At 45.7% G+C, this 11,116-nt stretch overlaps 1 long non-coding RNA gene across 1 annotated transcript; it reads left to right on the forward strand.

The window, feature by feature from the left end:
* The first annotated feature begins 7,902 nt into the window (after positions 1-7,902).
* Positions 7,903-10,460, forward strand: LOC109310954. The gene is made up of 3 exons (XR_002101352.1): positions 7,903-8,427; positions 8,663-8,721; positions 8,825-10,460. It is a non-coding gene; the product is annotated as an uncharacterized LOC109310954 (long non-coding RNA).
* The last annotated feature ends 656 nt before the right edge of the window (positions 10,461-11,116 follow it).

Here is an 11,116-nt window from a genome sequence, read left to right on the forward strand (position 1 = left end):
TTTAATGGCCTGATATTTCTGTGATGTTGGATGTCTCCAGCTCTGCAAATATGAAATAAAACTGTAATATGCTGAAACAAACATAAGAAAAATATACTAGGAAAATCTGGGCATTTCCTCTGGGGAAAGGGAATGATTTACTTTTCAGGACGCAGTTGTGATGTGGTTACCCATGACAAGGTGATTGTTTTGGTAGCTCTTGTGGTTTTGGAACCCCCCTCTCAGAATGTGTGGTTAGTTTTGGTTGAAAGTAACAGGTTTTGCCTTCTGATTATCTGATCTGATGAGGTTGTACTCCTGCTGAAGATCCACACATGAGGAAAAATCTTGGCACCACCACTGATACCCAGGATTTTACCCTACTGTATACAGCACTTAAAACTGATAGATTCCAACCCCTGGTACATGGTTACTGCACAATCATTTAGTACCTGTACTAAACTAGAGTAACTGCGCAATCATGCCAAGGGATGGCTTTTTTATGATGCTGCTGCGCAGTAGCTCCTGACTATTATGCCATACAGTGCATAGATTACTGCACAGTTAGCTTCTCACATGGATGTGGCCAGTGAGGAGTTATTTTCTGATTTTCCCAGTCCAAGCTAGTGGGAAGTGTAAGAGAGCACAGTGGAGGAAGAGGCTGGGGTAGATATCTGAGAAGGAGGGAGAAAGGGAAAACTCTTGAATACTGCATGCCTTGTTAAAGTCCATGGTTTGATGACTATTTGGTGACTTTCCTTCCATATTTGATGCGACAAAACCACTCATCCAGTGACCTTCTAGTAGGGGCTTTACAGCAAGAACACTGGCTCAACCTTGTCTCAGGCATCACCCTATGAACTGCTACAATGCTATGTAATTTATTCATCATTGGGTTATCTGGCTTTCACCTTATCTTTTCTTTCTGTCTAAAAGCCCTTTGTTTATAAAAGTAAAAAGGGCAATCTGTCTCTGTGGTTAGAATGCCCTTTCCCACTGATCACTCTGTTCACCAATACCAGACCTAGGCTACCCCAGGTTGGATGCAGACAGATGACACCTGCCCGGTGGAACTTATACCAACAGAGCACAAGGCACAATCTTAGCCTCAGAGCATGTGTGTGGATACCATTTAAGAGTTAGGTAGAAGTTGTTATTTACCTGAGGGAACTGTGGAACTGTAGACAAGGTCTGGCTCTCTGAATAAACGAGATTTATTGTTCTATAGCTTAACTTCTTGGTCTTTTGAGAACAGCACAGGGTGAGCTGTTTGGGGCATGGACCTTTATTTTTCTTCTGTGTTTGTACAGTACTTGCCACATTTAGGTGCTGGTCTGTGTTTGGGGTTCCTAGGTGCTACCACAGAGAGAAGTGATACGTCCATCTTAGAAGTGGCCAGGGCCCCAGTCACAAATAGAAACCCAAACTCCTGGCTCCCAGTCTAGTGTTCTAACCACTATACAACGCTGCCTCATACTGCCTGTGGCCCAACATCCGTTCAGCTGGGCATAGAAGGTTTTTTTCTGCCTGAGAAAAGCTTCATAACCACATTCTCTAAATATAAAATTGCCACTCATATTTTTAATTTCCGGTCTAATTAAATTTCCCCCAACCCATACTGGCAGAGTGTAATTGTCAGGGCATGTGACTTAAAGCAAGAAATAAAACAGAACAAGCTTGAAAGGGGAACTTGACAATAATGAAGTGGGTGCATTGACATCTAAAAATGTACTTACGAAAAACACAGGAGTTAAACACAGACAGATCATAAATAAACACTATCGCTACTCACCAGCCATCGCTGGGCAAAGTTCAGCCTATGTGTTGTATCATCAAAATCTGGGTTTGCAGCCTGTATACATATGTGCATTCATGTTATAGCAATGTTTGAGCTATATGCGAACAGGCAGTCACCACCCAGGACTTTCAGGTGAACCTTTGGGAATCCTTGCTCTAGAACCTGCAGCTCCCCTTCCTCTGAGTGTGCCTGTATGTGTGTGTCTGTGCAGGATTTATTAATACTAGTACACAACCAGCACTGAACTAAACTGCAAATCACAGTTCAAGTATGGTGGAATCAACTTTTTAGATGCCCCAGTGGAGACTGTGTATTTTACTAGCTGTGGTTGTGAGTTGGCTTTGTAACTATTCATTCTACGCCATACAGGCAGCTGTAGTGTTTGACCTTTCATTTTACCAGAATTGAGTAGCTGCTGTACCACTACCAGCTCTTCAGAGAAGTTTCTTTAATTTCCCCAACTAACGCTTCTGTCTGCATAGACCAATGTTACCTTTAAAAATTTGCATGTTTCCTTTCATCTATGAAGAGAAATAAACAGATACATGAAAAAAAAGGGGTGTGTGTATGTGTGGGGGGGGAGTACAGTGCACTTTCCCCATCTCTCACACATGCATGCTCAGCTAAAAGGGAATTGAAGCAACTAAGGTGCAGACAGAAGTGACGATTTATGCCTGATATGACCCCTGAAAGTGCTCCAGATCTGTGACTGAATACAAGTGCATGGCTGCAGAGTGCTTTAAAAGGCCCGATCCTGAAAAAATCTAAACTCTCATTATATCAGGGTTCAGCTGAAGGTGATCCAAAGTGGAGCACCTTCATTAACTTCTGTCTGCTTGTACCAGGAGAAGCGCTTGGCTGATACATCCCAGCACTCCTCTTGGAGATGCTTTTAGAATGGGAGGAGGGGAGGGAGCACAGGGAGCTCATTCTGGGGGTTGCCTAGCTGGCGTTGGAGGGTGAAGTGGGTGGATTGGAGCCCCCTTGAGGTGGGGGGCTCCGATCCACCTTCCCATTCCACTCCAGCACAGGCTGGGGAAACCCCAGAATGGACTGCCTTGCCTTGCTCTCCTCCTCCCATCCTGAGACAGCACATGGGGTTGTGCTAGCAAATTTGTGCTGTTGCTAGTTGTCCCCAGGAAACACCACTGCATCTGCACTCTAGTGCAGGGCAGATTGCCAAGTGTGGGGAGGCTGGGGCCAGCACCTGGGCTGATCCCAGTAGCCTTACCTGGAGTGTTAGGGGCCTCTTAGGACTACAGCAGTGGTGATCCAGACAGGTGGAGCATGGTTAGCAACTGGAGTGTGGGTCCAGGCAGCCAGGCTCTGGTTTTGGGTGGTTTTTTATCCACACCTTTTTTTTTTTAATACTGGGATTTCCCTGTATCTAAGTGTGGCTCTGTGCTACAAATATGCAGAACCAAATCACTTTGGAATTTTAGCACTGGACGCCACACAAGGTGAAACCGTTGCACAGGGTGATGCAAAAAAATGCAGGGCAACTCTAGCCCTGATTGCAGAACTCTGCTCCCCAGAGGCAGCAGGCCCCAGGTAGCTGCCCCATCTGTAATCACTCTGTATGGCAGTTAGCTGACAGCCATTTCATGCTCGCCACCCATCAAAATCAGCATTGTATGTAGCCTGTATTCACTGGCCCATCCAAAAGTACCACCAACCACTGGGGACATGCATCCATCTACCCATCCTGCCATTGGGCCTATCTGCCATGACAAGTGCATACTTCTATTCCTCCACTCTGATCCCACAGCAGAGGCAGCATCTGTTCATTGCTGCATGAGGCAGTCCAGCGGTCTTTGCTTGCTCTTACTACAAGAGATGGTGGTCCCTAATGACTTTGACTTGTGGAGAAGGCAGGCAGTTATGATGGTTCACCACCGTGTTTGGCACTACTGATCTGTGTCTAGTCTGTCAGCCAATAATTTGCAAAGCCTGTAGACAAGAAGCCACTGCACCACTCAAAACTCATGGTTTGAGACTGCAAAGGGAACAAGCATCCCTCCCTTTAGCCCCTCCTACTTTGAGGGGATTTTGCCACCCACTCCTGTAGAAGAGGCTGCCATCACATGAGATGTATACAGTATGCTGAGGAATGGGTAGTCTGATGTTGCATGCAAGTCATGTTACCCTCTTCCTCCTACTTACCCTGCATGGACACAAGGACCCCCAGTCAACCCCATGACTCATCATCTCCCTCTAAGAAACAGCCCTGGACTGCATGAACTGAGTTTGCTAGGGTGGGGGACCAGAGGGCGTCTAGGCTGACTTTTGATCATTAGCATTTAGAATAGTCTGCAACAGCAAAACCAAAGCTGTGGCTGCTTAGAGGGGAATCTGAACAGCTAGTGGTCTGCACTGACCAAGCTGTGGTCCAATGATTTAAGCAGCGATCCAATGGCTTAAACTCCAGACCAAGCAGTGGTCCAATGATTTATTTAAACTATAATAAACTTCTTGATTATAGGAGACTTATTACAGACCTCTGAACCAAGAGGAACAGCTCAACCAAGAATTCTCTAGCGAGCTAGCAGAAGCTGCGTGCTCATGGAGCATGGTTATCATGGGTGACTTCAACTACCCAGACATCTCATGGAATAAGCACTTAGCTAGATCTGATTTCTGACAAAGCTTCTTCACTTGTGTCGAGGAGCCCTATCTAACTCAAGAAGTCTATGAGCTGACCAGGGGCAAGGCATTCTTAGGCTTGGTTCTGATCAAAGGGGATGATCTAGTGAGCAACCTGTGGATTGAAGGGAAACTGGGTGACAGCGACCATGATGAGGAAGGGAATACAAGAAAAGTGGTCTTTCCTCAAGGAAACAATCCTAAAAGCTCAAAGAAAGTCTATTCCCTCTTTTAAGAAAGACAACAAAGGAGCTGGGAGACCCCTTGACTCAACAGGGAAGTCATGGACCTCCTGAAATTAAAGCAAGAAGCCTACAAGGGATAGAAGTCAGGAAGAACTACCAAAGAGGAGTACTCAGTACCCACCCGCATCTGTAGGGAGCAGATCAGGACAGTGAAAGCACTAACTGAACATAAATTGGCAACTGGAATCAAGGGCAGGCTCGTAAAGTGGGCAGACCTCAACCTGATGTCATTTAATACAGAGAAATGTAAAGTGCTCCATCTGGGGAGAAATAACCCACAGCACACTTACAGGCTCAGCAGTGCTCTGCTTGCCAGCACCACAACTGAACGAAACCTGGGTGTTATGACTGAAAACAAAATGAACATGAGCTACCAATGTAATGCTGTAGCTGGCAGAGCTAACCAAACACTGGCATGCATCCACTGAGGCATCTCAAGCAAGGCAAAGGATGTAATCTTCCCACTTTACTTGGCCTTGGTGAGACTTCAGCTGGAGTACTACCTCCAGTTCTGGATGCCGCACCTCAAAAAGGATGTGGGGAAGCTCAAGAGAGTCCAGAGGAGGGTCACATACATAACTAGAGGCCTGGAGACCAGGATGCATGAGGAGAAGCTGAGGGACTTGGGATTGTTCAGCCTGGATAAAAGAAGACTCGGGGCGGGGGGGACTTGGTTGCAGCCTATAAGTATATCAGGGGTGTACATCGGGGCTGGGGGAGCATCTATTGACCAGGGTCCCCCAGGGGAGGACAAGAAATAATGAGCACAAGCTGACTGAAGATTGTTTCAGGCTACAGATAAGGAAAAACTTATTAACAAGCTGAGTGCTGAGGGTTTGGAACAGACTCCCTCCAGAGGTGATATAGTCATCTACCCTGGCGATCTTCAAAAAAGCCTTGACACCCATCTCGCTGGGATTATTTGTTCCCAACAGTCTCTCCTGCCCACGTGCAGGAGAGCTGGACCCAATGGTTTGTAAGGACCCTTCCAGCCCCCAACAACTATGAAAAGCTACTAGCGTTTTCATTTCCTTGCTGGTTGGCTTGCAATGCATTGTCTGTAATAACATCTCTATCTATCCCCTAATGAGTTTTTGGCAGGGGAGTGAATTCCATCACTGGTGCTTTCTCAGGGCTGCTAATATAGTGGAAAGCTGGAGGCATGAGGCAGGGGGTTTAAGTGGATTGTCCTAACTAAGAGGAAGGAATCCAACATCTAAATAGAGTGATCAAAGGAATATTTGGTCATAGATCTGTAACATAGGGTGTTGGAATTATTTCCCAGTAGTAAATGCTGAATCATCACAACAATCTCCATCTCTCTGTTCATAGAATCATAGAATCAGTGAGTCGGAAGGGACCTAGACAGATCATGGAGTCCGACCCCCTGCCATGGGCAGGAAGGAGCACTGGGGGTGGGAGGGGTCATAAGACCCCAGCCTGGTGCCTAGCCAGTCTCTTCTTGAAGGTCTCCAGGGAAGGTGAGAGCACCACCTCTCTGGGAAGCCTGTTCCAGGCTCTGGCCACCCTTACCGTGAAGTAGTTCTTCCTAATAGCTAACCTAAACCTATCCTCCCTAGCTTGTTCTTAGTGACTCCAAGGGGGGGCCTTCATGAACAGACTATGTTGTAGGACTGCATATTGCTGCCCATCGCTGTAGCATCTGAGCACTTTCCCTTCTAGTTTTTATGGAGTCTCTTGTACTTCTCTCTTCTAGAGTCAAAAATGCTACTTCTGGAGGAACAATGTCTTTTGTTTGTTTTAGATTGTACCAATTTCCTCTTTTTATTACCCCTTTGGTGGTGATGGTGGTGGTAGGGGCTGGGTTTTCAAAGTAGAAGTAAAAATTGATGTGAGTTATTATGGTGGAAAGGGGTTTTTGAACTGCAAACAATCAGTCCAGATGATAAAATTTCCTCCAAAATGCATACTCTGCAGATTTTTAATAATAAATACACTTGATGAAAATGGTGATATGCTCATGGGTATTTAATGAACTGGAATGGTCCAAACAGTGAATTTAGTTTCAATGTTATAAACTCGGGGAAGCTCTAATGAACTGAGTGCGATTTATTCCAAAATTTCTGAGATTGATTCTGGCTCAAAATATTTTTCTGGGAATAATTTGTCCAGCTCTAACAATCAGGTAAAAATGTTAGCTCTGTTGTTGCATTGTATGTGACTGTTTAAACAGTCCTTGTAAAAATGTTTTAATTTAATAATTAGAGGGGATGGTTTGCAGGAGTAAGCATGGGCATGAGCAACTGGTGCCCCCCAAGTTTGGAAGGACACCAGTGGGGCATGACTGGGGAGTTGGGGGGGGGTCCCCCAGCAGCCAGTCACGAAGTGTGCTGGTGGCACGGCAGCAGCAGAAGTGCTGGCACGTCTACATGTGGCACAGCAGCAGTGGAAATGCTGGCACTTCCACCGCCAACATGCTGCTGGCAGAGTCAATTTCCAGGGGGGAACTAACACTCTCTGTGCCCCCTACCAGCTGTAGCGCTCGCTGTTGGGGGGGCATATGCCCCCCCATGGTCCTCCATGAATTGCCTATGAGCATGGGATTGGAAATGGCCACCTCCCTTTGAAACAGACTGAAATTTGGGCAGACATCCTGATTTGGGCATCCTTCTGAATCAGGTGCTTTGATGCAGTCTACTGTGGGCAAGTCACTGAGAAGATACTTCATTAAAGAAGCCCTTGTCTTTTGCGCATGGACATTAAGGCTGTCAGGGAATGATTTGCGACAGCTGAGTGTTCTGCTCAGAATTCCCCCCTTCAAACTGTACTGCAGCATCCTGTGCTTTATTTGGATTCCAGCTTCTCCCACCCCAGAGTTGGTCAGTATGAAAGTGTTGTTGTGAGTATAAGATTTGTGATGCATTTGGTTTTGAGTGGTATCTCCTGAACATAAAGTACAATTGTTAAGGACTCAGATGACATCAGTATAAGGGAGGGAGTGTGATGTAGTTACCCACATCACACTCCCTACAGCCAAGGGATTGTAAACAAGTCTCTTGGGACCTGTATTTGGCTTGGCTGCTGACTATGTGTGTGATGTGGGGCAGGACACAAACCTGGCATGTGGGGCCTGGCCCCTCTGGCCCCTGAGGGAGTTTTTGGGGCCCTATAGGCCCATGGAGGGACAGCACCAGGCTGCAAGATTAGCCCAGCCCCTGCTGGGCTGCAGAGTGATTGTTGGGGCCAGGCATGGTGTCCACGGGTGAAGGGAACGCCTCCTTGGCTCCAGCTTTACAGGAATGCCAGGGACTGGGGCTGGGGAGTCCTGGGAGCAGGGTGGGGAACAGTCCCTTGAAGATGTTCTGTTTTCTGAGACCCAATCAGAGAAAAGCATAGGCACTATTTCCAAAACTTATAGGTTTGCTCAAGAGGATCTGAGGTCTGAAAGCAATGTGTTTTCTCGACTGAAACTTATGGAAAGTGCTGGCATACGTAGTGAAGCGGAGCACCCCCAGCTTGAGAGAAGAGTGAAATTATTTCATGAAATGTCACTGCATGATACCTTTCCAAATCTGGGAAACTTTTTCATACCTTACCTAACTATCCCAGTTACTACAGCATCAGCAGAGAGCAGGTTTTCTTCATTGTGGCAGCTGAAAATTTACCTGAGGACTACGATGACAGATGCTCATGTTTCTAACTTGGGAATACTACAGATTGAAAAACAAGTTATCAACATGGCTGACACCATTGCACAGTCTGCCAGCAGAAAGGACTGATGCCTACAATTCTTCTAACATGGTAAGTAACAGGGGGCTGACTCCTGAAGTATGGGAAGTGTAAGGGAGGGCAGGGTCTGTGGCAGGAGTGCTGGTGTCTTGCCAATTTAAGACAGCAGGCAGTTGCATGGCAGCCTGTACATGCTTTGGTTGCTCATCAGGTCAGTGGAAACAACCAGCCAGTCAAAGCAGCTGCTGGGTTGCAAGGACATTGCCGCTGCCTCAGATTCTTTCTCTGTTTTCCTTATGATTCCTAGGTATTTTGCCCACCTTCACAGTAATGCAGATGAAGAGAAGAAAGAAGGAGCTTCCCAGGGTAACAAGCTAAGTACATATTCTTTATTTGGTTTGGCTTGTGGGATGTTCCTGCACATACCTGTGATTTTGTTTTTTTGTTTTGTTTTCTTTATGATTCCTAGGTAATTTGCCCACCACCTGTGATGAAAATGAAGCACTCGATAGAGCTGACCAGGGCACAAAACTAAGCACACACTTTTTATTTGGTTTAGTTTGAATTTGATTTGTGAGTGTGACTACAAGCATAGCCTGGACCCTGCTGCCTGGAGGGCCAGGGTTCCTGTTAGTGGACCCATGGTCCACCCCTAGCAGCAACAGCAAAGTGATCAGGGAGAGCCAGGGGAACACCTGCGGTCACCTGACCTGACACAAATCTTTGCCCGTGAATATAGGATTACTTATGTGGATGCTTTGATATGTTGCTGTTAATGTATTGCCACAGAAGTATAGGAGTGGATATGGGTCTTTTGGCCCAACCCCAGGCCCACCCACAAGTTGTGCCGCACCAGACACAGGAGGCACCAGTTGCCCATGAGCCTGCACATGCTATTTTTAATGTTACCTGTAAAACACGCTGTGGAATATGATTGCCTAGGTTATCAAATGGATGATCACACTTGTGGGTTTCTTTCAAGTGGTGGATGTGTGTAAGATGTACCTGGTTTTGGTCTCACTTACGCTAGTAAAAATATGACGAAACACTAAAGTCAATTCATTTCCTGTCTTGGTGAGATCAGAATCTGGCTTTCAGCATTTTGACAGTTTACGATCATTTATTTGTGAGATGAAACCCAATGGGATCTAGGGCTCATCTACACACACAGAAGTTTTACTAGTATGACCATGTTGCTCAGCCCAGAACTGAGGAAGGACATTTTGTGCCCAAAAGTTTGTCTAACATCTCTCCCAACTATGTGGTCCAATAACAAATGTCACCAACTATACCCTGGCTTCCCACCAGGAACATTTTAAGTCCTGAAGTAGAAAGAAACAAAAATAGACATGATGGCGGCTGTCAACAGACATTTATCTCTGCTGGAAGAAGGAGTCAAGTAACTAAAAGATAAATGAATGGCATACAAGAAGTCATCAGGGGATTATCTGTATGTTGCTATATGCATTATGCTGCAAGCTTAGGTTCTGATTGGACAACTACCATTGTCCGTTATGAAATGACATCCAAACGCATTACTAATACATGACCCAAATCAACAACTGGGTACAGGGCAAGGTGTACGTATCTTAAATTGCAACAAGGAAAATTTAGATGGGAGATTAGGAAGAACGTTCTCTGTATGAGGGTGATTAAACACCCAGCGATTGTGGAATCTTCATCTTTGGAAGTTTTAAAGAGCAGGTTGGATAGTCAAACAGACACTTGTTTAGGATGGTGTTGGAGTTTCAGTTTTGCTAAACTATAGTCAAGCTAAAACACTGCAAAGGGCCTTGGGAATAACAGGCTTCACTGAGAGCTGGATGGCCTGATAAAAGCCGCAGTAAACAAAAACACCAATTCAAAGTAAGAAACAATAGCTGGACAAGTTGGAAAGTAAAAATGGAGCACTCACTAAAGTAGAGATAACAAGAAGCAAGCTGAAGAGGCAGGCTGAAGATACCCAAACTCAGTAAGGGAATGAGGTACAAAATCCCAAACTCAATAGAGAGTTCTAGAGGCCCGACTTTGGGAGGGGGAAACTCAAGGTGGCAAGAAATGATCTGCTGGTGTCTGGACTTGGCCAAGAGACAAGTAAAGAGGGAAATAGCTGTTGGCACAGAGCAACGGCATCTAGGTTATAAATACAGGGGTTGCAAGTCTTATCTTTTTGTAGTGACTTGGGGGGCATCTGTGCATGTAACGCATCTCTTACCATTGTCTGGGCAGTTTTGCTGAGCTGGACTGGCTGCTATGCAAACCTGCTAGCTACTGTCCTAAAAGACAATAAACCTATCTGACCTTTCACCATTTGTTCTTTCTGTGGTGCACCTGAGCTCCAGGAGGCTAGTTGCAAACCACTGCCTCTGAGAGCACCCTGACCCCAGCAGCCTGAACCCCAAGAACAACAGCAGGCAAAAGGCTGGTTGGGAACTCCCCTAAACCCCCAAATACCTCAGAACAACAGACTGTTTTGATAGGAATGATCCTGCCTCAAACAGAGGGTTGAACTAGATGACCTCCTGAGGTCTAATCCAGCCCTACTTTGCTATGATTCTGGGATTCTAACTCTAGGAGTAAGTCAAGTAAGTGAATGTATTATCTAAATTCAAACTGTTATAAAGAAGTATATCAAGTCTGTGTCTCAGCTGAAAATCCCCAGTGACTGATATCAACTTAGATTAAGAATTCAACATGAGTGCAAATGCTACAGGAACAGCTGATAGTGAACAAAGTCCACAGTTAGCATCTTGAAAGGATT

The sequence above is a fragment of the Crocodylus porosus genome, unplaced genomic scaffold (genome assembly GCF_001723895.1).
Source record: "Crocodylus porosus isolate Cpor-Errol unplaced genomic scaffold, CroPor_comp1, whole genome shotgun sequence".
Lineage (NCBI taxonomy): Eukaryota > Metazoa > Chordata > Crocodylia > Crocodylidae > Crocodylus > Crocodylus porosus.